This window comes from Pollicipes pollicipes, unplaced genomic scaffold (genome assembly GCF_011947565.3).
Source record: "Pollicipes pollicipes isolate AB1234 unplaced genomic scaffold, Ppol_2.1 Scaffold_4295;HRSCAF=5057_pilon_pilon_pilon, whole genome shotgun sequence".
NCBI classification, from domain to species: Eukaryota; Metazoa; Arthropoda; class Thecostraca; order Pollicipedomorpha; family Pollicipedidae; genus Pollicipes; species Pollicipes pollicipes.
In genome coordinates, this window is record NW_023596461.1 from 31,186,121 (window position 1) to 31,208,330 (window position 22,210).

The window sequence follows — 22,210 nt, forward strand, 5'->3', positions numbered from 1 at the left end:
GAGTGGTAGGTCACGGGTGCGACCTGGCGCGGACCGGCTCGACCCCAGCACTATCTGACCCGTCAGCAGCAGCACACAGCTGGCCGTCAACGAAACGAAAGAGAGAGCCGGTCCCTTCCGTGCCGTGCAGTGTTCCGATGCGGCCACGCCTTGTGAGGGCGATAATCTCTGGTCAGCTGCCAGCTGACCCACGCCGGTCGGGCGCGGGCCACATGACGCGCATACTCGAGGAATCGCGTCAACGCAGCTGAAGTTCCAGCAGCTCCAGCAACCAGCAGCTCCCCCATACCGCGGTGTCGCCTTCCCGCTCTGACGAACACGGGTGCAGGAGACCGCTGTCTGCGCGCGGTCTGGCGCCGCCCGTCGGGTCGCACCAGTCGTCCGTCACCTCCCCTTCGCCGTCGAGTGCCCCGGCCGCTGGCCCCGCCACATCGCTCCCGCGCAGCCTCTCGACTTCCGTGTGCAAAGCGGTCCGGCGGGCCGGTGCCCGGCGCCCGGCGCCGCTCGCCGCCCGGCGCTCGCCCCAGTTCGCCGCCGCCCTAATGCGTGGAGTGACGGATCGGCCGATGGCTTCCGCGTGCGGCCCCGCCCCGGAGCCGCCGCGGACGAGCGCGGTGACGAGGCGCGGCCAGGTGGGAAAACAGACGCCGCCCGTCGCACGCGACTGGAACGGCGCCGCCGGCGGGCGCCTCGTGAACGCACTGGGCCGTACCGTAGATCGCTCTGCTCTGGCTGGTGGGTAAACAGGGGCTCTGCCAGGTGCTGCAGATGGCTTTCCTGTCACGACAAGATGTTTTATATTCGGTTCTCAGGCATTCCGACATTGCACGTGGCTCTGAAGCCAGTAAGACGCCTGCGAACTCGCCCAGGGTGAAAATACCTGCAGAAAAGGCTGCTTCCGATCACGACAACGCTGGTATTGCGCTTTGGCGTAGCTTCTCGAAACCCACTTAGCGGCCGAGCAGGGAAGCGGCTTTAACTTTTATCGAAGTACCCCTCAAAACGACTTCTCCCCAAATTTGGCCCACCATCTTCTCAAAAATGCGGCGGGGGCACTGCACCTCAACTGAACAGGAAGCTAGACAGCTGGCAGCGTGTTCCGAGCCAGCAGGAGCGATGGCAGGGCGAGGAGAGAGAGCAGCGGCTCTCCTGTCGCCCGGGTGACGGCCTCGGTCGTGACCCAATATCGACCGGGTGTCAGCTGCCACCGGCCGTCATATTGGCCGGGCGCCCGCTGTGCGTGCCCGCGCGCTGACAGTGGACCCCGCGCGGCGCGGCGCGCGGGAGCGACCATGAAGCGCGGGTGGTCGCGGCGGCTCGCAGCCCCCCGCCACAGGCTGTCGGTGGCCGGCCCCTCGCCCGTCTGGAGCCTCACGCGCAGGTGACTACGTTGTCGGAGCGTCCGTTCCAGAGCTCGGCCCACTGTTTACCGCACGCGGCCGCGCTGCTTACAGCTGGCCGCAATAGTTTGGGCTCGGTTCAAAGAAAACGTCACTCGCAGCTCAGACGGATTTGCCTGTTCTTGGCTGTTTGGTTGGCTCGGTCGGCTGTTCTCTTGGGTTGGTGTAGTAGACTGTAATTGTCATAAACCCATGCCGAGTGAAGTGATCGGACAGCAAAATGCTCGGTAGTTTTCACGAGAAAACGAGCTTGACTGCATGTGCTCTACTATGTCGCAAGACGTAAGCGCGTTCAGAGATGTGGGAGGAAAGAGTCATGAGAAGCGGACATAGAAGTAGACCGCCATCTTACGAATGTCCGAGAAATCGGCATAAAATAAGTTGGCGTAGGTAGTTCATAGCACAGAAATCATGAGAGAGATCTAAATGAGCGGCATACGCATACTTCGTCACATACTGTGACATATAGAGGTCTTGTAGATGGCAATTCCCACCGGACCAGGTACCACATGTCCGTCACTGACCGTGTCTAATTGCCAAACCCCGGCTAATGCAAACAGCCGGTGGCAGATGCTTCCCCGGCAGGTGGGCGCCCGGGGCGTCACAGCTCAGTGCCATCTCTGTTTGGGGGCGGTAAACACGGCCGTATGGTTGCAGGCCTTTCCAAACAGCGGACCGGCGGCGCGGCAGGTGGCCGCGTCTCTATCGGAGCGCCGAGAGCCGTTCCCGCCGCGCGCGCCCTCCGGCCCGCGCGGCCCCACTCTGGCCCCGCTCTCACTGCTGGCCTACTCCGCCGCCGGCGCGGCCCACTCTCGCTCGCCACGGCGCACCGCGGCCCGGCCACGCCCGCGAATCACGGAGAGTTGGCGCGTCCAACTGCCGTGGATGCCGGACACGGCGGACCCCCACCTGACGTGGTGCGGCGGAGTCTCGGAGAGAGTGCCGGTAGTGTGGATAAGCTCCGCGTCTGGGAAAACACGTGCGGGGTTTCGATTCCCCACGGTGCCCGTCCTTCTTGGGAGAATGGGAGGCGGCGAAGCCACACAGCCTCAGCTGATGAGTGCGTCGTAGGGCATCAATGATAATGGAGCCTCTCGGAGGCTGACCTCCATATGCCCTCACGGATGTCTAACACGGCGGAATATCACGGGACGTGGCACGGCGGACTTTTACCTGGGTCGAACTCGATATACTCCCACGGATCCCTGACACGGTGGAATATCACGGATGCCTGACACGTTGGACTCTCACGGAACGTGGCAACGGCCTTCTCTCGCGGGACGCTTGTCATTTTGGACCCCTATGAATGTCCGGCAGGGGGGGGGGGGAGAGCACAGACTCATCGCACGGTGGACATGATGTAGCGGAGTCACAGATGCGAGCTCTGCGAGATGATGTGAGATTGAGCTATCCCCGTCTGCCGACTTCTGACACAGAGGATTTCTACGGGCTCCTAACGCGACTTACTCTCCTGGCGCCTGATATGTCGGTTTCCTGCGGATGCCTGTCTTACACATCTTCCAAGAGAGACAGACACGTCGGACTCCTGAGATGACAGACTCCATCTGACGGGCGCCCCGGCAAAAACATGACGCACGCGGTCGTCGCGGATGACGGACGCACCGTGGTCCCAGGGACACCTCACCGCCGCCGGGCCGGTCGGGGGTGGACGACGGACATCGCCGGACGTGGACGCAGCTGGGCGGGGTCGGGTGTCGGGCCGCATCCGTCTGGACAGGGCTGGCCGGCGGGGGCCGGGCGAATCCTGGCTGAGTGTCAGGTCTGACTCAGTCAGCTGACGGCCACGGGCAGCCCGTAAAGCGAGACCAGCCTTTGAGGTGAGCTGCGCCCTTGAAGTGGAAAGCCCAGACTGGCAGGGGTGCGCGGCAGGACTCCGCAGTCGTCAGTCGGGCCCGGTCGGCCTGTGTGCCCGCGGCGGTCGGCGGGAGTCGCGGTCCGTTCAGGGACGTGAACACGACCCTCTCAGGGAAGTGGACTCGACCCTGCGCGGGCTCCGTCGTGGGAGCCCGTAGCGTACGCCCGGGGTCGTGACCCGCCGCGCGCTTTTCCCATCGACCTCACCTGACCCGTGAGAAGGGTGAGTGACCTATGCCTGGCGCTCACGGCCTCGCTGGAGCCCAGCGCTGTCACTGCTGGCTGGCCAGGCGACAGTGGTTGTGGTCGGCGGGCGGTTGTGCGTGCAAAGTGAGTTGTGCGTGATACGTGGTTGGTTTTTGTCGACCGTTGGTCAACGCCAGGAGTCCAGAGGTCGCTGTCCGGCGTTCTGTGATAAGAACCCGAGCGAATTTGCGGTCATTGACAATGTGGTCAACGGGTAATTTCGTTTTCTTCAACCAATCCCTGGTCGATGGCCGTGCAGATAACGTCAGTGGCAAGAGCGCATGTACCAAGGCCAGTGCACCTGCTTTGTATGAGGAGAGTTGGAGCCGACCGGAGCTGCAGTGGTGAGCCTCGTGGGGTCACAGAGTGGCGCCGCCGCCGTGCGCCCTTGGCTGCACCCCTGAGCACGCCCCGTGCCGCACCTTGCCTCCCGGAGAGACCGTGCTCACCAAACAGCTGACAGGCATGCGCTGCTCCGGCCCGCGGACCCGGACCTGATCGGTAACAGGATGTGTCCGCTCACCTTGGTCAGTGGGAAGGTTTGGTAATTGCTGGGACGCGGCCTCCAAATCGAAGCGTGCTTGTCGCCCGTAATGCTCTTGATGGCGCAGTGGCCACATCAATGTTCATATGCGTCATGGCTATCCATCAGAGCGATCTGCTATGTTGGCGTGCTGCCCTTTGTCACGCGACACGAAATATTCATTAGTGCGTGCCAAAGTTTGATACGCCGTATGGCAGAGACACCTCAGCGGCAACAGTAAGCCAAGAAACCTCCATGCTGAAAGTGTCTACCACGTTGCCTTGCCAATTAAGCGGGGAGACAGGCCGAACTGTGCTTGGAACGTGACGCATGAGCGGGGCGGGGTGGCAGTCTGCGAACGGAACCGCAGCAGCCACCTGGCGTTGTTCGTCACTGTGAACTACACGACTGGGGCTGCCCCGTCAGCCGAACGCCGGGTTGTCACCGTGCGACTGTCTGCACACTTCAATTGTAGCGGCGCCGCGCTCGTCGTCTGCCGTCGCATCATTGTCTCGCGGAGCTCGGGCGAATGTGGACAGCTGACCAGTGCAGCCGCGGCTCTTCAAAGGCTAAGCCAATTGTCGCGTCTGCAGCCGGCGGGACGTCTTATTCCTGAGTGCGACGCCTGTCTGTTGACCCGCCGTCTCAGCGGCGGCGTCCTTCTGTCGACGTGCCGTCCCTCGCGACTCGGGTGCCGCCCCTCGCGGCTCGGTGCCGTCTCAGCGGCGGCGTCCTTCTGTCGACCTGCCGTCCCTCGCGGGTCGGGTGCCGTCCCTCGCGGGTCGGGTGCCGTCCCTCGCGGCCCGGGCGCCGTCTCAGCGGCGGCGTCCTTCTGTCGACCTGCCGTCCCTCGCGGCTCGGGTGCCGCCCCTCGCGGCTCGGGTGCCGTCTCAGCGGCGGCGTCCTTCTGTCGACCTGCCGTCCCTCGCGGCTCGGGTGCCGCCCCTCGCGACTCGGGTGCCGCCCCTCGCGACTCGGGTGCCGCCCCCTCGCGGCTCGGGTGCCGCCCCTCGCAGCTCGGGTGCCGCCCCTCGCGGCTCGGGTGCCGTCTCAGCGGCGGCGCACGTCCAGCAGGCGAACCGCGGCGACCGTTGTCGCTCCCGGGTCGGCGGCCGTCGCGGGCCGCGCGGCACGGTCGATAGTGACGTCCCGGCGGCCCTCCCCTCCCCCCCCCCCCCGGTCAGCTGACGAGCCTGGAGGGGCGCCGTCCGCGGCCGCGCACCTCCCCCGAGCCCGCCCGGCCAGCAGTGCTCAGTTTGCAGGCCTGCGCCTCCTGTGGTCCTGTGCCTCCCCCTGGCCGTGTCGCTGACTCGTTTGTGAAGAATGCGGTATGGCAGGTGCGCGAGGGCATGGCAGCTTTCAATGGTGTTATTGTTACTTTAAGATCTTGCCACCGGAATTACCTGTCCAGGCATCCTTGCCTACTTTACACCAGCTCGACTCAGCGCTCTCCCCACACACGGAACTCTCCAACCAGCAGCGGGCATTTCAGTAGCCCGCTCTGTAGGTGCAGTCCTCATCCCAGTCGCCGTGCCTATGTAGGCACTGACAGGGGCGCAGCCAGCATTTTCCGAGTAGGGTAGGGCGGTGAAGCTCGTGAGAACGCATCACGCCGATTTGTTGTTTCAGGAGCCATTTATTGTGGAAAAATACGAATGCGCGCCTGGCTGCACCCCTTAGCTGCGCCTCTGGACGCTGAGTGCGCAGTCGGAGGTCGGGGCGGTGGCGCCTAACGGGCGACCGTAAACACGGACGGGCGCCTCGGTCGGTCACGAACCGCCCCGGGCTGTCAGGCTATGTGTCCGACCCACGGCGCCGCCTGCCGGGGGTGTTTCAGAACCGGTCTGCACGTCCTCCCAAGGCAGTGACTTTTTTTCATTTGAGCGACGATCAAACCAACCAAGACTTTCACGCCATTTGGACTTCGTGGATCGCTTTTTTCGAGTTGTAGATTGGTAGACCCAAAAGGCACCAGGTGAACGTAAACGGTGCTCCTCAACAAATGCCTTGCGATGAGAAATTGTGGGGCAAGCTCTGAAATCGAGCCGTCCGTGACCTATCGGAACAGGCTCTGTGCTAAGCATGCGCGATGTGGGCACATAGGCCCGGGGAAGTAACTCAGCTTTTGCGCCCGTGCTGGCGCCGACTCCTCAACTTTGGCACATGCAGTCCTCCGGGGGTCGCTCACGTCTGCGCCTTTGTGCGCGGCCGCGTGCGGCCGATCCATCCCAGCCGGCGCGTGCCGGGAGCCATCTGGCAGCCCTCCTGCGGCGCTGGCCGCTGCGCTCCTCCCCCGCCGCCTGTCGCGCCGTCCCGCCGTCGCCGCCTCTCAGAAGGCAGCCCCGCCGCCGTCTTCGGCGTAGCAGAGACGTGGCGGCGCTGACCGTGCAACGGAACAGCAGCGACGGCCCGGCCTGAGGTGGCGGCCGGCCCGCGCGACCCGCGCCTCGGGCTGCAGCGTGACGTCAGCAAGGCTCGGAGCGTTTCTCGGCGGCACGTGGTTTCCCGCGGCGACGCTTCCCTTCCTGGCCGGGCCATTGGCTGAAGCTTCCGACGAATGGCGTCCGCGTCGGTTGCAATTCGGCGCGGCCGCCAGCTGCGATGCTGTCCGTCTGTACTTTACAGCGGCGGTATCCGATACCGATGAGGCGCTAGGGCACATCCAATGCTTCGTCGTTGACTTCGACGTGGAAGAAGACTTTCCGGCGCCCCCGGACAGCAATAGGAGCCCCCTCCCCCCGCCTCCCTAGTGCCGTCGAACGCACAACCGCTAGCAGCGGAGGCGTATCCTGGCGGCCGCCCGGCGACTCATTGTCCCCAGTATAGCTCCGCGGCAGTGAGGACGGTATTTTGAAGAGCACGGCAGAAAAGCGTGACGTAACTGCGGTTGCCTGTTGTAATAAGGTGACTCCATTACTCGGGTTAGTCATACGCCTTAGACATAATGTGCTGTACTAGGTTTGATTCAAGCGGAAGGCTGCTCACCATGCAGGATAGAACATGGTTCGTAAAAAATGGCACGGGGACGATGGCGAGTCCTGAGTGTGTAACGCTGAACAGATGCTTTGGTCTTGGTGTTACGGACAGACGTAACCTCGTAAAGCATCACGAGTGAACACCATGTATCATCAGTATCGCACCAACCACAAAACACCATGCATGGAAACTGAAAACCTGACGAACGCAATTGTTGGACGAAGCGATCTCAGTTGATTCAAAAGATTCACTTCCAGCGGTTATTTGAAGCCTTTGCTCCACTGTCCGCAGCTAGACTAAACCCCCAGGGAGTGCTCAGCCGTCACAGTAAAAATGCGAACACTTGGTCGAAATACGATAGATTTTTTCCGGCCTGGGATAATTGTAGTTTATGACCGTGCTTTTTGTGTTTCGATTTGCTGCAAACCTCAGCAACGGAACGAGCTACATTCAGTCTTCTTAACCCACATGCCCAAGTGTATGGGTTGCCCGGGACGAGGTTGGGGGTGCACCCAAGTTCCCATGGGATGCACGTGCAACCAGTGCACCCAACTGGCTACGAGCTTGCTTTGAACTTGCAATGAACTGAATGAGCAATGAACAGAGCCGTATTCGTGTTTCGCCTGTAGTACTTCGCAAGTCGCTGAGGTTGGTGGAGTGCGTTTACGTGCCCGCTCCTATGTGAACTGCAGCTCATGCACAGATGCATTGCCTGCAGCAGGTGACTTGATTTACACTTCCCGGTGATTAAGACTCGTTAAATAGGACGCCAAATGCGGTTTGCTAATGGGCATCCGACTGCTATTAGACTGCACGAGAATGATGCGGTGTAGATGTACTCAATTGGCAGTCGGCGCTGCTTAGCTTTACGGGAGGCCAGAAAAGAAATAATTATGTCTTGTCCTCAGCAAGTTAACTGATCGCATATGTTCTTGTCTGTTGGATTTACTGTAGCTGTGTTTATGCGTGTGCGACAGGTCATTGGTGACGATGGACGAATTAGTGTATTGTTTTTAGGGAGATTGAGTGGGCACATGACTTTCGAAAATGCTAATGGGCATCGGAGATAAATGTCGGAGATCCCCTGCAAACGCGTTTCATTTTATGCAACGTTCATATTTGTTGTAAAAACGTATCATTTAATGTTATATTTGTTGCCGACGAGTTGCTGAGGATAGCTCAACCTAAATTTTGAATCGTTTTACACCTGCCGCTGTTGCCCATCGGTTTTCGCCCCAAGTTTTCAATGCCTCAGTTGTTGGTTGTGGGTTCGAGGAGCTGAGCCCGACAAGTTTGCATCTCAAGCCTGCTCCTCGTCATTACGACGCACGAGCTGCCAATCGCGACGCAAAACACCCGGGCAGAACAAGGGAATGTAGAGCGTCCATCACGAGGTTCTCGGTGTTCATGGCGCCGGTGGTGGCGTTTGGATACGCGGGTTGCGGATACTTTGTAGCGAGCGACCAACTCTTCAGTGAAGTAATGTGGTAGAACGACTTCTTGGTCGTTTTGTCTCACTGAGTCTGCTAGCCTGAAGTTGTAGCAAGCTACCTTGTGGTTCCAAGCTGTGGAACTGGCGCTTGTTTTTTGGTTGCTGGCTCTTTGTTATGTACTGGAGTGACCGAGAATGAGCCAGCGTCCGGTGGCCTCAGCAAAATGGTGTGTACTGAATATGTATCTTAAAAGCTTCTTTGATTGCCACCTCTCACCTTTTCTGTGTTCTGAGCAAGGCTCAGTAATGCTTAATTTGGATCAGGTGATGTAATTTGCTTTTGAAGTTTTGCCTCCTCAAAATTTTACCTCTTTGGTTGCAACATTCATTTGGAACATGTTTAAATGATGTAAATGATGGAAGAAAGCTAAGCAGAGTTGAACATGAATTATGCAGAATGATGTGTGGAGTTTGGCTCCCATTTCACAGGTTTGCTTCTACCCTAATTTCTTGCTGGTCAGAATGAAACAGCTGAAGATAATGCCCATGATTTGGCTACATTTTGCAGCCAATCTTATCCGGCAAGTGGAGTGGCTTACACTGTTAGCATTGAGATGACCTGGAATTGGGAGCAATGACTCTTACCTGTTGATGGCCAAAAAAAAGCATGTGGTATAAAATTGACTTGAAAGCCATGATTGGGTGATTTAAGATATGTCACTTTTGTACTTAGTAGTTCAAGAAGGGCAAGTGAAAGACTAGGCATAATGGGTTTTGGGTATCACATGAAACTTGTTTAATTATGACCTAAATGCATTGATGATATGCTTGTTTGAAAATTAGTTGGCATAGAACTTTCACTTTTTAAGTAGCTATTGGGGCTATGTAGTTGGTTGAGAAAACTCAGCATCCACTTAAGCTTCAGGTTCAGCACTGAGAATGGGACAACATTTGATTCCATTTAAATGTTTTCTCAGCTTCTGTCAGGTATATAATCATACAGACATTTTGTGTGTGGTTTGGCTGTTTGTTCTTCTAAAAAGCTGTCCGATTTTCCGTAGAAGAAGCGTGAAGTAGTGGTAACAAAAAGCGTTACCCTGAGTAGAAAAGTGTAGAACAATGGCAGTATAGCTGCCTGTGTGTGTTTTCTTTGTCTGATGGTGTGGCCCAAAGCACTCTCATAATTGAGAGTGCCACCAGTGGAGCACCATCATCCTCCAAAGGCCCCATTTCAAAGCCAAAACATCGGATCTGTAGTAGTACCTGAATAAGTGCCCAGCAAAAAGCAAGACCCACTCTATCAGAATGAACTGTTCTACACTATGTATTCCCAATTTTGATGATATAGACACTGGAAGGCAACACCACTTGCTGTTAGAAGTGTTGCAAACAATTTTTTCTATGGAATGGCAGCAGCAGCAGCTAAACAAAGAAGTGTATGGGAAGCAACATGTCTTGTATATTACATTTAAGGTGAAATTGACCTCTTGATGTCACAATTTCCACTGCTTTGTAAACAAAATGTGTGAAACCATTGGACCAGGCATGATCATTGTGATGTGTACCAAATTTTCAACTAAATATTGTAATTCATTGTCTGTTTATCAGTATCATCTGGTGTGTTGAAGTTGATACACTGTCACCATGTCTGTGCCATCATCATTAGTGCCTACTGAAAATTTAAACTCTGAAGGCAAAATGCAGCACGCTGCATTAAGCACCCATATGTCATGTGGTGGCTTATGACAGAATACGATGTTTGAACAGCCTGGAATCATTCGTTGATCATGGTTGGGCCTTGGTGCTGGTGACAAAATGCATGTTACATCATGTGAACCTTGGTATACCGAAATAATCTCGGCATTGCATATGCTTGCAAGGATTGCCATGCGAAATCATCGATGCCCGTGCCAATACGATTAACTTACTTGGTTGGAGAGCACGGAATGCTGCACGTCAGACATGATGACTCTGAACGGTGTATTTGCGCAGGTGTCGGCTCGGCGAGAAGGTGGCCAGCATGAGCTCAACGCTGGTGGAGACCGTCTCCATCAACTACGAGGACTTCAACGAGAGCTTCTTGACGTGCGGCACCTGTCTCTGTAAGTCGTATGGCGTGGGCGATTGCGTCATATCATCCTGGTGCTTGGAGACCCCGCAGCTCAACTGGTAAATGTTCGGACGTTGGACACCCACGAGCGGCGTGCCTGTGGGTTTGTGCCAAGAGACACAGCTTGTGTGATCTGTCAAAGGCAGGCAATCCGCAGCTGACGAACATGGACAGAGCCTGGTAAGTGTTTGTGACCTGCAACGGGCCGTAGAGACTAAGAGCCGCCTTCCCGTGGCCTACACTGTGGTAACGCGAGCGTTCGTGGCAGGATTCGAGGCTGAAACATACCGGGTGCTTTGCCCCAAGGTCGTGGCGCTTGCCGCTGGCTTTGGACACGTCGGTGGTACTTTGCCTCCAGCCCACTCATCCGGAGAATGTCGCGCGTGCCATCTGTCGTCACTCTGCACTGGTCGGCGTGCAGTGCTTCGGCCGCCCGAACCAATACACGCCCTCTGCGGCTGGGTGGCGGTTGGATGTTGCCATCGTCGTTGGATGTTGCATGTGATCTGCGTCGTTTTCATATTTGTGACCATGAGGCGCTTTCTGCAAATCCTACGAACGGTTGAAAAGCATGCATCACTTCCATTGTTTTAGTTCAATTTTGAATTGGCACTTGGTGATATTGGATCTGTGTATACGATGTGGAGAACAGTGTTGAGAAGCGTAAGCGTTCTTGTATTGAGAGCTTCACGTATGCAGAGCGAACTACCGTAAAGTTAAGGCCTGTTCACACCTTGCAGACCGGTCTGCAGATTCTGCAGCCGTCAGCTGTTGCGAACTAGAGATGCCACGTTAAGAACGGGCAAGACGGCTGTAAAAGGCTCACCCGCTCGTAAAGGGCGGCTAAGAAGGCTGTAACATTGATTCCTCTAGTCCGCGACAGCTGACGAGCACAGATCCCGTGGCCACCCCGTAAGGTGTGAGCGGGCCTGTGTTACACCTGTGCGCTATGTACGACGTGGAGGCGGGCGAGGCGACGTCATCATGCTAGGCGGTAGTTTCTATAGCCAGGTGTCTCCCGGCGTAGGCCGGACCGCATTACGTCCGAGATTGGTTTGGAAGACGATGGCAATGGCTGCCTTCCGGTCGGCTACTGGCACATATATGGGCCAGGGAGTGCCGAAATCCGTTAGTGAGTCGCAGATGGTGCATTCGTACACACACAGTGCGGTCGGTTTCACGTATTCATCTGCTCTGGTTGTTGAAGTGCGACTTAAATTCTTCAAATGCTCTAAAACAGGGTTTCGATGGTTTGCGCATGCGGGCCTGGGCGCACCGATCCATGCTAGTCAGCGCGGCTGTCCGTTTTGGCCGCCGTTAGTATGGGATTGTCTCGTGTCGCTGCGGCGCCGAATCGTCGACAATCGGAAACCGGTTGGGGTCTGTGGGTTGCAGTTTTTCTTGCAAGGTAAAGATTCTACCATTTTCTTGTCAGTCGCGTAGGCTACTTAAAATCGTAGGGATATTGCGGTGATACAAAAAAATGTCGCATGATGGAACAGTTAGCTTGAAAGGACGTACCAATTTAAGCGGTTCAAGTTTTACATAATCGCATTCCTTGTTGCTGGTACAACTGTTGCTAGTGTGCTGTGAACTTGCGGCCGGTGATTGGAAATATATTTGAAGTCGCAATAACACAATGGCCGGGCTGGGCGTGGTCGCGCAAGTCGAAATTTTTATCATGGTGCTGGTAACAGGCAAGTCCGAGGCTGGTTGTGATGTACGTAGCCTATTCTATACTATTATGTTCTAGTACTATATACTACGCTTTTCTGTGTACACCTACACTAGTAAACACACTGTTACCGGCCAGCGGCCTGCCGGGCGGCGGCAGCGCGTGGGCAGACGGTAACGGTCCGGGTCAGAGCGTGACCTGCCACCGGCCTGGGGGCGTGGCCACGGCTCGTATCCGTCACACCGGTGTCGTGGGCCGACGGGCGGGCAGGTCACGTTCGCGGCGCGCGCCATTGTTGTGGTGTCAGTTGACACCGGATGTGCCGTCGTGCGTGTGGCTGAGCGGTCGGACCTGGGGCTGGAGGGTTGTATGAAGAGTGAATGGGAGGCTTCCGTGTTTGCCGTTTCGACCCTCCCCTGCCTTTTCGCTCAACGTACTTTGGAACACGCACCGTTGTGCTTGTCGGCTCGGTTTTCTCCCGTTTCGTTTGTCTTCTGGCTTGGTGCACTACTGCGTTTTCGTTGCAAGGGTAGTTGCACCAGGCCAGTGTGGTAATATTTTGTATTCGGCTTTGAAGTCACCAGCAAGGACCTTGAAAATACCTGGGTATGTCGAAGAGCTGCACTGGGACGTGGATAAGCGAACTCTGCAATCTACGGTCCCTTCGGGGCGAATATGTGGAGAAGAACTGCAACCATTATGGCTCTTCAGTACGGCTGTGAAGTCCTGCGACCTTGAGCCCTCACTCGGCACGCACTTGCGTGTCATTATGAGGTCATGTCATGCCAGGATGTCAGTGTTGTGTTGGATGAAAGTTACAGGTGAACCTGGAGTTAGTTGAGCCCTTTGCATATGCTTGAAAGGTATGGAAGGCCCCGTTGCTTAGTTTTTGGTATTTTCACGTATATTCACGTTCGTCACGCACGATTCGGCGACTTCGTAACTCTCCTTGACGTTTTGAAGTACCTGTGGGGCCCGATGTGACGCATAAACGGGGATTTTTGTCAGTTAAGTCCCAATGAAATGCCAACTAGCTATTGTTGAGACCAGAGTCCTTACTTAGCAAGCTTGTTGCAAGGGTGCCGAACATGCCATCAAAATGACTCAAACATCTGAGATAGTTTTCCACAGTTTATCAACATGAGTATTTCACGGAGTTTTTTTACGTCTAGTGCAAAGTCATAGCGCGGCCGTCTGTGGTAAAATTAACTCCCTGTCGGGAAAATTGGACGTTTTAATTATGGATTGATCCCACGTACTTATTGTTATCGTCCATTGTTGAAGGCGTTCACTGTCAAAAGGAGTTCTAGATAACTTTATTAAGACTCATATAATAGCGTCAGTAAGTTTTATCACAGTCTAGTCAAGCGAGAAGAACGACAAATAAACAATTTGGAGTGAAGAAAAAAACGATGGCGTGGCAAGGCTTACGCAGAGGAACATAGTACGCTATCATTCTCCTTGTTCGAGACGCGATAATAGCGAATTGGTATTCGAGATAGTCGACGAAAATCGTGAGGACGGGGGGGGGGGGGGGGGGCATGGTCTACGGAGTGGTTACTGGTCCTGTGCTTCAAGCACTATGCCTCCGACACTGGCTGTCTCGTGAGATAGCTCGCGTCGCCCGAGGCCAGCGAGCGTCGCTCGAGACTGGCGAGTGTTGCACGAAACCAGCGAGTGTCGCACGAAACCAGTGATTGTCGCTGTGGACCAGCGTGCCAACCACCATTGGGACTCGATGCATTTCAAGGCCACGTCGCGTGGTTGTCAAATCTTTATGAATGTGTCGCAGGGCTTTGGATTCTCTGACTGCGCCACCAATGTCACTGTCCTCCGAAACCGTGAGAACTACGCAGGTGCTCAGCCCAGACTATTGCGACTACTGGCTGTCCAAAATGTTGGCGTTTTTTCCCAGTGCTTAGGCCACACTTACCAAAAAGTTAAGCAACTCCCAATTCATTCGCCCCGTCGATGACAATTGTCTGGTATTGGCGGGACCAACGGAAATCAGCATCGAAGCCGTAGGTGTTTAGGGTTCGGACGCTAAACGTCAGGGCTCCTCTGCGTGCCAAAGCCATGGAAGTAGAGTATTCCAGCGCACTGCGGCATTTATCCGGGGGGACTCTCAAAGGCGACAAGCTCCATTCGCTTATGTTTGGGTGTCATCTGCTTCGTGGCGATCATATTCTTCTTATGTCGCGGAGGACGTCTTATTGATATCATGTCATTTTGGTCCCCGATGGAAACTGCATGCACTTTACTTAAGTGAACCTGAAAGCTCGCCCGTCCTGCAGAGTGTAGGCGCACATTTACATCGTAACGTGCGATTCCGTGATAGAGTTAAAGGAGTTTACAGCCGTCTGTACAGCCGGTACCGCGCGTGTGGCATTTCTCACCGATCCGTGTCCGTGTCCGAAGCCCCCTCTGACCCTGTCACGTGGCATTGGAGCAAGCCACTAGGCCGTGTCCGGGAGGGGGGCCGCAAACACGCGGGCTATGCCCTGCATGCTAATGGGTCGCCGGGGCCGGTGTCCCGGTGAGCCGGACCGTGCGCCCCTCCCCTCGCCCGCGGCACGTGTAACCCGATGCCGGGGAGGTGGCGGCGCCGAGCCCAAACAAGCGCCCCGCGCGCCCGGCCCACACAGCGGCGCGCTCCACCCCTCCGGCGGCCGGCCGTCCGCACGGCCCGCCGCCGGAACAACAGACTGCAGCCAGTGGCCGGGCGCGGCGATGTCCGCCTGCTGTGTCCCTTGCCTGTGTCTGTCTGTTTGTCTGCCTACCTCCTCTGCTCGTGCTCTGGTATCCCGGCCAGTCTGATTGATGTGACTCTGCCACATGTGGCATCCGCGCCCATGTACATGTTTCTGTCTCTTTGTCTCCGTACATGTTTTTCTTCCCGTCTCGTCATCTTGCTGCCGTCCTGTCTCTGTTGTCCCATCTCTTTGTTCGTTTTTTTTTTGTTCCTCGCTGCACTGAATCGTGTTCTTGTTTCCCTGCCTTTTGTCGCCATCTTCCATCTCCCCGCTCCTATTCACGCCTGCGTTCGTTGCTGTCCGTCCAAATTCATAAATCGGTCTCTAATCGCCATGGACGTCATGCTCGTGCAAGATATACCGTCCCATAGCATTTTCTCCCCACGCAGCAACAGCCGCCCGCGTGCCACATGAACACGATACTCCCGCTCCTATTCTTCACGCGTGCCCATGTCCGCCAGGCCAGCTCCCGTCCGGTGTGCGGGCGGGCCGATACGTGCGTCCCCCGGGGCGTGCCTGAGGCAGTGGCGGTGTATTTATATATCGTGACGTAACGTATATCCGTGGGCGCTCTCCCCGCGCCGTCAGCGGACGCCGCTGTTACGTGGCCAGTCTGACCGCCGCGCAGGATGCCCTGCCGTTCGCCAGCTCCCAGAGCCCGGATAGCCGTTTTTATTGACGCGAGCGTTGGGGCCAGCGGGCTGCTGTCACCGTGCATTTTGCTCGGACCCCGCCGTGCCGTGCCGCCGGCGTCTGGTCCGTAGCCGTCGGTCGGCTGAAGGCGGCCCTGTTTGTTTCAGGCACGTACGATGGAGCCGAGCACACGCCCAAGCTCATGCCGTGCTCCCACACGGTGTGCCTCGAGTGTTTGGCGCGCATCGTCGCCTCCAACACCAGGGAGCCAGGTGAGAGGAGACAAACACGCGCGCGTGACTCGGCCAGACCGTCGGCTGTGGCCGTCCGGTCGCACCTGCTCAAGAGGCGCTGGTAATCCGGCGGGGGCCACCGAATAACCTGCGGTCATTGTTCGCGTCTTCGCTTGTAGCCGTTTTTAGCAGTCCCTTTAAAGGGATTTAGATGAAAGAGCGCGAAACGTTGCGTTGCTGCTAGGCCGCTGCTCTTCCGGTCACGCTGTAACGAACGGGCTGACTGTGCGCCGTCGCTGTTCCCTTTACTCGCCATTCATCACCCGTGGGCTTCGGCTGTTGAGTCTCGGCGGCCCCCTCCCAGCTTTGTTTGCTCTCGGTTGCCGCCGTCTCAGCGCTGGCCACTCAACACAGCTGCCGCGAGGGGACCACCCTCTGTGTGTGTGTCGGGGGGAGGGGTATCCGGGGGCGGTCCCGTGCCCGTCTCGTGCTGCGGCCGCGCCGGCACCGTCGACGTCCGCCCCCGGGCTGCACAGAGGCCGTGTTCGCCACCGGTCACGGCCTCTGTGTGTGTGTCGGGGGGAGGGGTATCCGGGGGCGGTCCCGTGCCCGTCTCGTGCTGCGGCCGCGCCGGCACCGTCGACGTCCGCCCCCGGGCTGCACAGAGGCCGTGTTCGCCACCGGTCACGGCCTCGCTGTCACCTCTGCTGTCTGCTGCTGCTCGCCCCGTGTTTTGTCGCCTGCTCACCTGCTCTCCCTCGGTCGTGTGCAGGTGGCCGTCGCCGTCTGTTGCCGGCGGCTGGCGGCCAGCGGCTGCTGCCCTCTGCCGCTGTCTAGCGATGCCTGCCACCATCTGTAGCTGTCTGGTGATAGCTGATGGGGTTTGCTAGCTGTTCGGAACCGTTTGTGATTAGGGATTCTTGGGAGCCAGATCTCCATGGCAGCGCAACGCGTCGAGATCGAAAGCTGTAAAAGGCACGTTATCACGTAGCAGATAAATATAGCAGCACCAGTTCTACCAGCGAGACATCATATCAGCCCACAGCTCCTTGGCCTAGGCAGGTGGCTCGACATTCAAGAGGTTCCGTGAAAGTCTTCGATGTGTTCTCCACGGCGAACCACGCAATGCCAATGCGTCTCCCAGGGCTGCGTATTATGCGCTCAGCGACGGCTTTCCCTCCCGATTTGGGCACTGTGCGTGCGCGCGCGGGCGGCGCTGTGCAGTGCTGGCGAGACGCGTGTCCCCGCTTCGACACACCGTGCAGCGCGCGCCGTATTGGGCTCGAGGCAGGCGCGATGTGAGATATGATGCTGGAGCGGGAGGGCACGCACGCACAGACGAAGCCGTATCGGCGGGAGCAGGAATCGGCGACAGAGCAGGGTCAGCTCGCGGAGTCCTGTCCCGTGTTCCGTGTGTGTTACCGGCAGTGGGGCGGTGTGACGGCCCGTGCCCTGTTTCTCCCGGCATCGCAGTCTGACGCCGCGCACACTCCGTCTTTTGACGCGCTGGTCTGGTCGCGTACTGGTCCGCGCAGGCAGGTCGTACTCTGCGTACCCCATGTGTCGCTTGGTCACGCCACTGTCACCAGCTACAGCAGTCGGGGTGACGCGGGCGTGCACACAGCAGTGTCACTGTTAACACCCGCTGCATCACGGGAACAGTGTCGTCCAGTTCCAGAAGCGTTCCGTCTTTGTCAGTGGTGTAACACTCGCTGGTTGTAATGCCGTCGTGTCCTCAGACGTGACGGCCCGACCCTCTGTGCTATATGTGCCACCAGGTACGCTGACTGACCGTGTGCACCTCCGTGTCACCAGGCGGCAATAGCGTGACCGTACGTCCCCTGTCCGGCCAGGTGCCGCGCGTTGTCCGTGCCACCAGGCAGAGGCGTCCTCACCGCGCGTACCGCTCCGCCACCAGGCACGCTGCGCTGTCCGATCTGCCGGGCGCTGATCCCGCTGCCCACGGGCGGCGCGGCGGCGCTGCCGCCCAGTTTCGTGGTCAACCAGCTGCTGGATCTGATGTCCCGCCAGCGCCGCGAGGTCGTGCCAAAGTGCTCCACGCACCAGACTGAGGTGGGTCAGGCGGGGAGCCCGCCGCCGACCGGGCGCCGAGCGGCCGCCCGGCCGCAGCGGCAGGATGGTCCGCGGCGTTTTTGTGCACGCGGGGATGGAGCGCGCGCGAGGTGTGGCGCAATGGAACGCTGGCTGCGTACTGTGCAACGCCGGCAGCGTCGGAACTCCTGGTGGTGTTGAAAGGTTTTGCCTTGCGAAACTGCCGATGGAGTGCGGCCACGAGGTTGGCTGGGTGACTGATGTTGATACAAAGGCCTGTCCGCTGGTGCGCCGGGTGTTTTCGCCTACCGATTTGGTGAGACCCGTGCCTCGCGCGGGTCTCACCAAAAAAAACAAGACCGTGTTGTTGTGCAGTAACCGTCGCTAAGTGGGATGTGCAGTGCTGGGCCTGCGATGCGGGATATACATTTATGTCTTGCTTTTTGCTTGCTTTTTTGCGTGTCCATGCCGTTGTGACTGATGCGGCGCTGTGCTGTGCAGAACCTGCTGTTCTCTGAGACGTGTGATACGGTGTCCTACGCGCCGTGACGGACGTGGCGCGCTGTTGTGCAGGACCTGCTGTTCTGTGAGACGTGTGATACGGCGTTCTGCGCGCTGTGACTGACCCAGCGCTGTGCTGTGCAGGACCTGCTGTTCTGTGAGACGTGTGATACGGCGTTCTGCGCGCTGTGACTGACCCAGCGCTGTGCTGTGCAGGACCTGCTGTTCTGTGAGACGTGTGATACGGTGTTCTGCGCTCTGTGACTGACCCGGCGCTCTGCTGTGCAGGACCTGCTGTTCTGTGAGACGTGTGATACAGTGTTCTGCGCTCTGTGACTGACCCGGCGCTGTGTTGTGCAGGACCTGCTGTTCTGTGAGACGTATGATACGGTGTTCTGCGCGCTGTGACTGACCCGGCGCTGTGCTGTGCAGGACCTTCTGTTCTGTGAGACGTGTGATACAGTGTTCTGCGCGCTGTGCTGCGAGTCCGGCCACGGCGGCCTGACCGACTCGTGCGAGCACACGGTCGTGCCATTCTCCATCGCCATCAAGCGCATGTCCGAAATACTCCTGTACAAGGCGAACGAGTGCATATCGAAGGTAAGGCTCGGCGGCGGCCGGACACGGGTGCCCACGCGTGCCGACCGCTAGTCAGCAGGCTGAGCAGTGGCAGGTGCCCGATTGAAATCCTGCGACAGTAACGCGCGTGGCGGCTGTGTGTGTGTGATCTCCCTCACATGTGTGAGGGAGAAATCGGTGGTGGGCTGCCCAAAAAGTCTTCTGGCATTGGCGTTTTGCAAGTCCCGTGTGTCTGAACCTTTTTTCTCCTCGGTTCGGTTGTTGCATCAACGCACCTGTGGTCAGTGTCAGAAGTGCTTTGTTATATGAATCTGAGTCACTCGCTTTTGGTATTACGGGAGATCTGCTATGGTCTCCATTGTTTAGCGTTTTATCTGAGCATCGAACCGCTGACCACAGGGTGTCTTGGGACAACAAAAACAAGGCTTCCTTCTCTCCTGTCAGGCCTGCCTGGACGCGAAAAGCCGCGGAACGCGCGGAATGCAGCCGATGCTGTTAATGCCAAGGCGCAAAGGCGCATGCAAAGCTAGATTAACCTTGACTGGCTGGGAATGTAATGCCGCCTTTCCTTGAGACGGTCCCGACATTTCTCCGTTGTTTATTATCGCGTCCTCCATTAACGAGATGGTTGGCGGCCCGTGGCGTGTGTCGTTCCCGCCTGGAAAATGCTGTAACGGTACGGTGGAGGTGTAGCCTTGCACGGGACCACCGCCTCACGTGTCGACCTTGGCGCCTGTTCCCAGCTGAACAAAGCTCACGACGCGGTGCAGGCCGAGATTCACGAGCTGGAGCACGGCGTGGACGCCACCTTCGAGCAGATCAGCACCTCCTTCCAGGAGCTGATCGACAGTCTGGAGCGGCGGCGGGCCCAGCTGCTGACGCAGGTGCTGTCACGGACACCGCCCCCACCCCTCCTCCGAGTGGTCACGGTCGGCCACTGAGATAGGGTGACGCGGCTGCCCCAGCTGCTGATGCGTGTTGGCACAGACACGGACGTTCTCTGGGGCTCACCGTCCTCTGCTGGGACAGACAGGGAAGCCGACACCATCAGGCGCTGACGACACAGGCACTGATGTCCCCTCCCCCTTCCCCCACCCCTTAGGGTCATGGTACAGTGTTGAGACACGGGGAGCCACCATCCAGGGCACCGACCAGGTGCCGACAACTTATCCATCAGGAGTTTCCCGCACTGATGTGCAGAAACACCACTTCCCATCAGGTCAGCTTGGGACAGTGGAATGCTCCCACAGCGTTTGTGCCACGACGTGAAAGACCTTATTCCTATTGTGCTGTAGCACTGCTCACACGGCGCAACGCTGCGTGTCCTAAAGCCTGGTCCACACGGACCCTGCTGTGCGACCCTCGTCCGACACCTGACGTCGACGTCGACACCTAACGTCGCCTGCTCTCCGGCGGCAGGTGAAGACGACCCGCGACGAGAAGAAGAGCGTGCTGGAGGACCAGCTGCGCCTGATCGAAGCCGAACGCTCTAAGGTGCAGAGCCAGTGTGACGGACTGCAGTACCAGGTGAGGGAGGGAGGGGGGGGGGGGAGCACTGGCCCCGACCGAGGGGCCACGATCATTGGCCAGAGGAGTCCGCCAGCCGTCCGACGCGCGTGCAGTCCTGACTGGAGACGCTCCGCCTGCGTGGTTGGGTCGCTTGTGGTGGTGATGAATAATGCCGGATGACATTAGGTGGCATGCAGCTGTGCGGTGTGTCTCACTTGTATTTGCGGCTTTCTTTGGCCCGTTAGATGGATTAAGGGCCATCCAGACCATTGGCTGTCTGGGCGGCGGGTTTGACGTGCCCTTCCTACTGGCAGTGATGTCTTGACCGAACGACTCCCGGCTGAGTGGTGTCCCGGGTTTTAGGGTGTGACAGTGGTGTACGGTCGCTGCCCACCGAAACGGCCGCCGTCCGTGGGCCGGGGAATCGTGTTGCCGCGACGACTGGGCCTCAAAAACACTGCCTGACCGTTGTGTGACGCCGGCGCCGACGCCGACGTCTGACCGCGGCCGCCGACCGGACGCCGCCCGCGTCCCCACAGCGCTGACCCGCCGCCCGCCGCTCGCCGCCAGGTCCAGGTCCGCAACATTACGCGCCAGATCAGCGAACTCAACCAGAAGCTGGACTCGGTCAGCAGCCTGAGCGAGCCGCGCGAGAACGGCTTCGTGCGGTACGAGTACCGGCACAACGACAGCCCGGCGGCGCTGCAGGCGGCGCTGGCCGCCTTCGGCCGTGTGCGCACGTCGCGCACCTTCCCCGGCCTGTGCCAGCTGGGGGAGGTGAGCGCCGCGGCGCACCTGCAGGCCAGCGTCCGCCTCACGGCGCTCGACTACCACGGCGAGCGGCAGACGGGTGGCGGCGACCCGGGTGACGGCGCGCCTGTCCGACCCGGACGGCGAGGCGATGGCCGTGCGCGTGACCGACCTGGACGACGGCACGTACCAGCTGACGTTCCGGCCGCGGCGGCCGGGGCCGCACGCGCTCGACGTTCGCCTCTTCGGCCGGCCGGTGGCGCGCTCGCCGCTGCTGTTCGACGTGTCGCAGCACAACGACCCGGTGCGCTGCGTGGGCGCGCGCGGCGACGGAGACGAGCAGTTCTGCCAGCCGGTGGGCGTGGCCGTGGCCGCCGACGGCACCGTCTACGTCACCGACACGGGCAACTCGCGCGTCAAGGTGCTGGACCGCGAGCTGCGCGTCACCCAGCACATCCTCGGCTCGGGCCTTGAGGAGCGCGGCGGCACCGGGCTGGCCGTCTCGGAGACCGGCTCGCTGGTGCTGGTCAACTGGCGCGCGCGACAGCTGACGGAGGTCACCGCCGACGGCCGCCTGCTGCACCAGTTCACGCACGAGGCTCTGCAGGCGCCGATCGACGTGGCCGTGTCGCGCGCTGGCGAGCTGCTGGTCGCCGACAACGGGCTCGACCAGGTGCTGGTGCTGAGCCGCGACGGCCGGCTGCTGCGCCGGCTGGGCGAGCGCGGTGAGGCGCCCGGCCAGTTCCGCCAGATCTCGGCCGTCTGCGTGGCGCCCGACGGCAGCGTGCTGGCCGCCGACTCGCGCGTGCAGGTGTTCACCGACCAGGGCCAGCTGCTGCGCGAGCTGGTGGCAGAGCCGAGCGGTGAGTGGCGCGCGCGGGAGCGGCGCACGGGCTGGGCTGCTGGCCTGTGGGGATATCGGGTGATGGGCTGGGCCGTGTGCCGACCAGAGCGGGAATTAGA

General features: G+C 58.8%; 1 pseudogene; it reads left to right on the forward strand.

Moving 5' to 3' along the window:
- LOC119096238 (tripartite motif-containing protein 2-like) overlaps positions 1 to 22,210 on the forward strand; it is a 32,262-nt pseudogene that overhangs the window by 8,901 nt on the left and 1,151 nt on the right.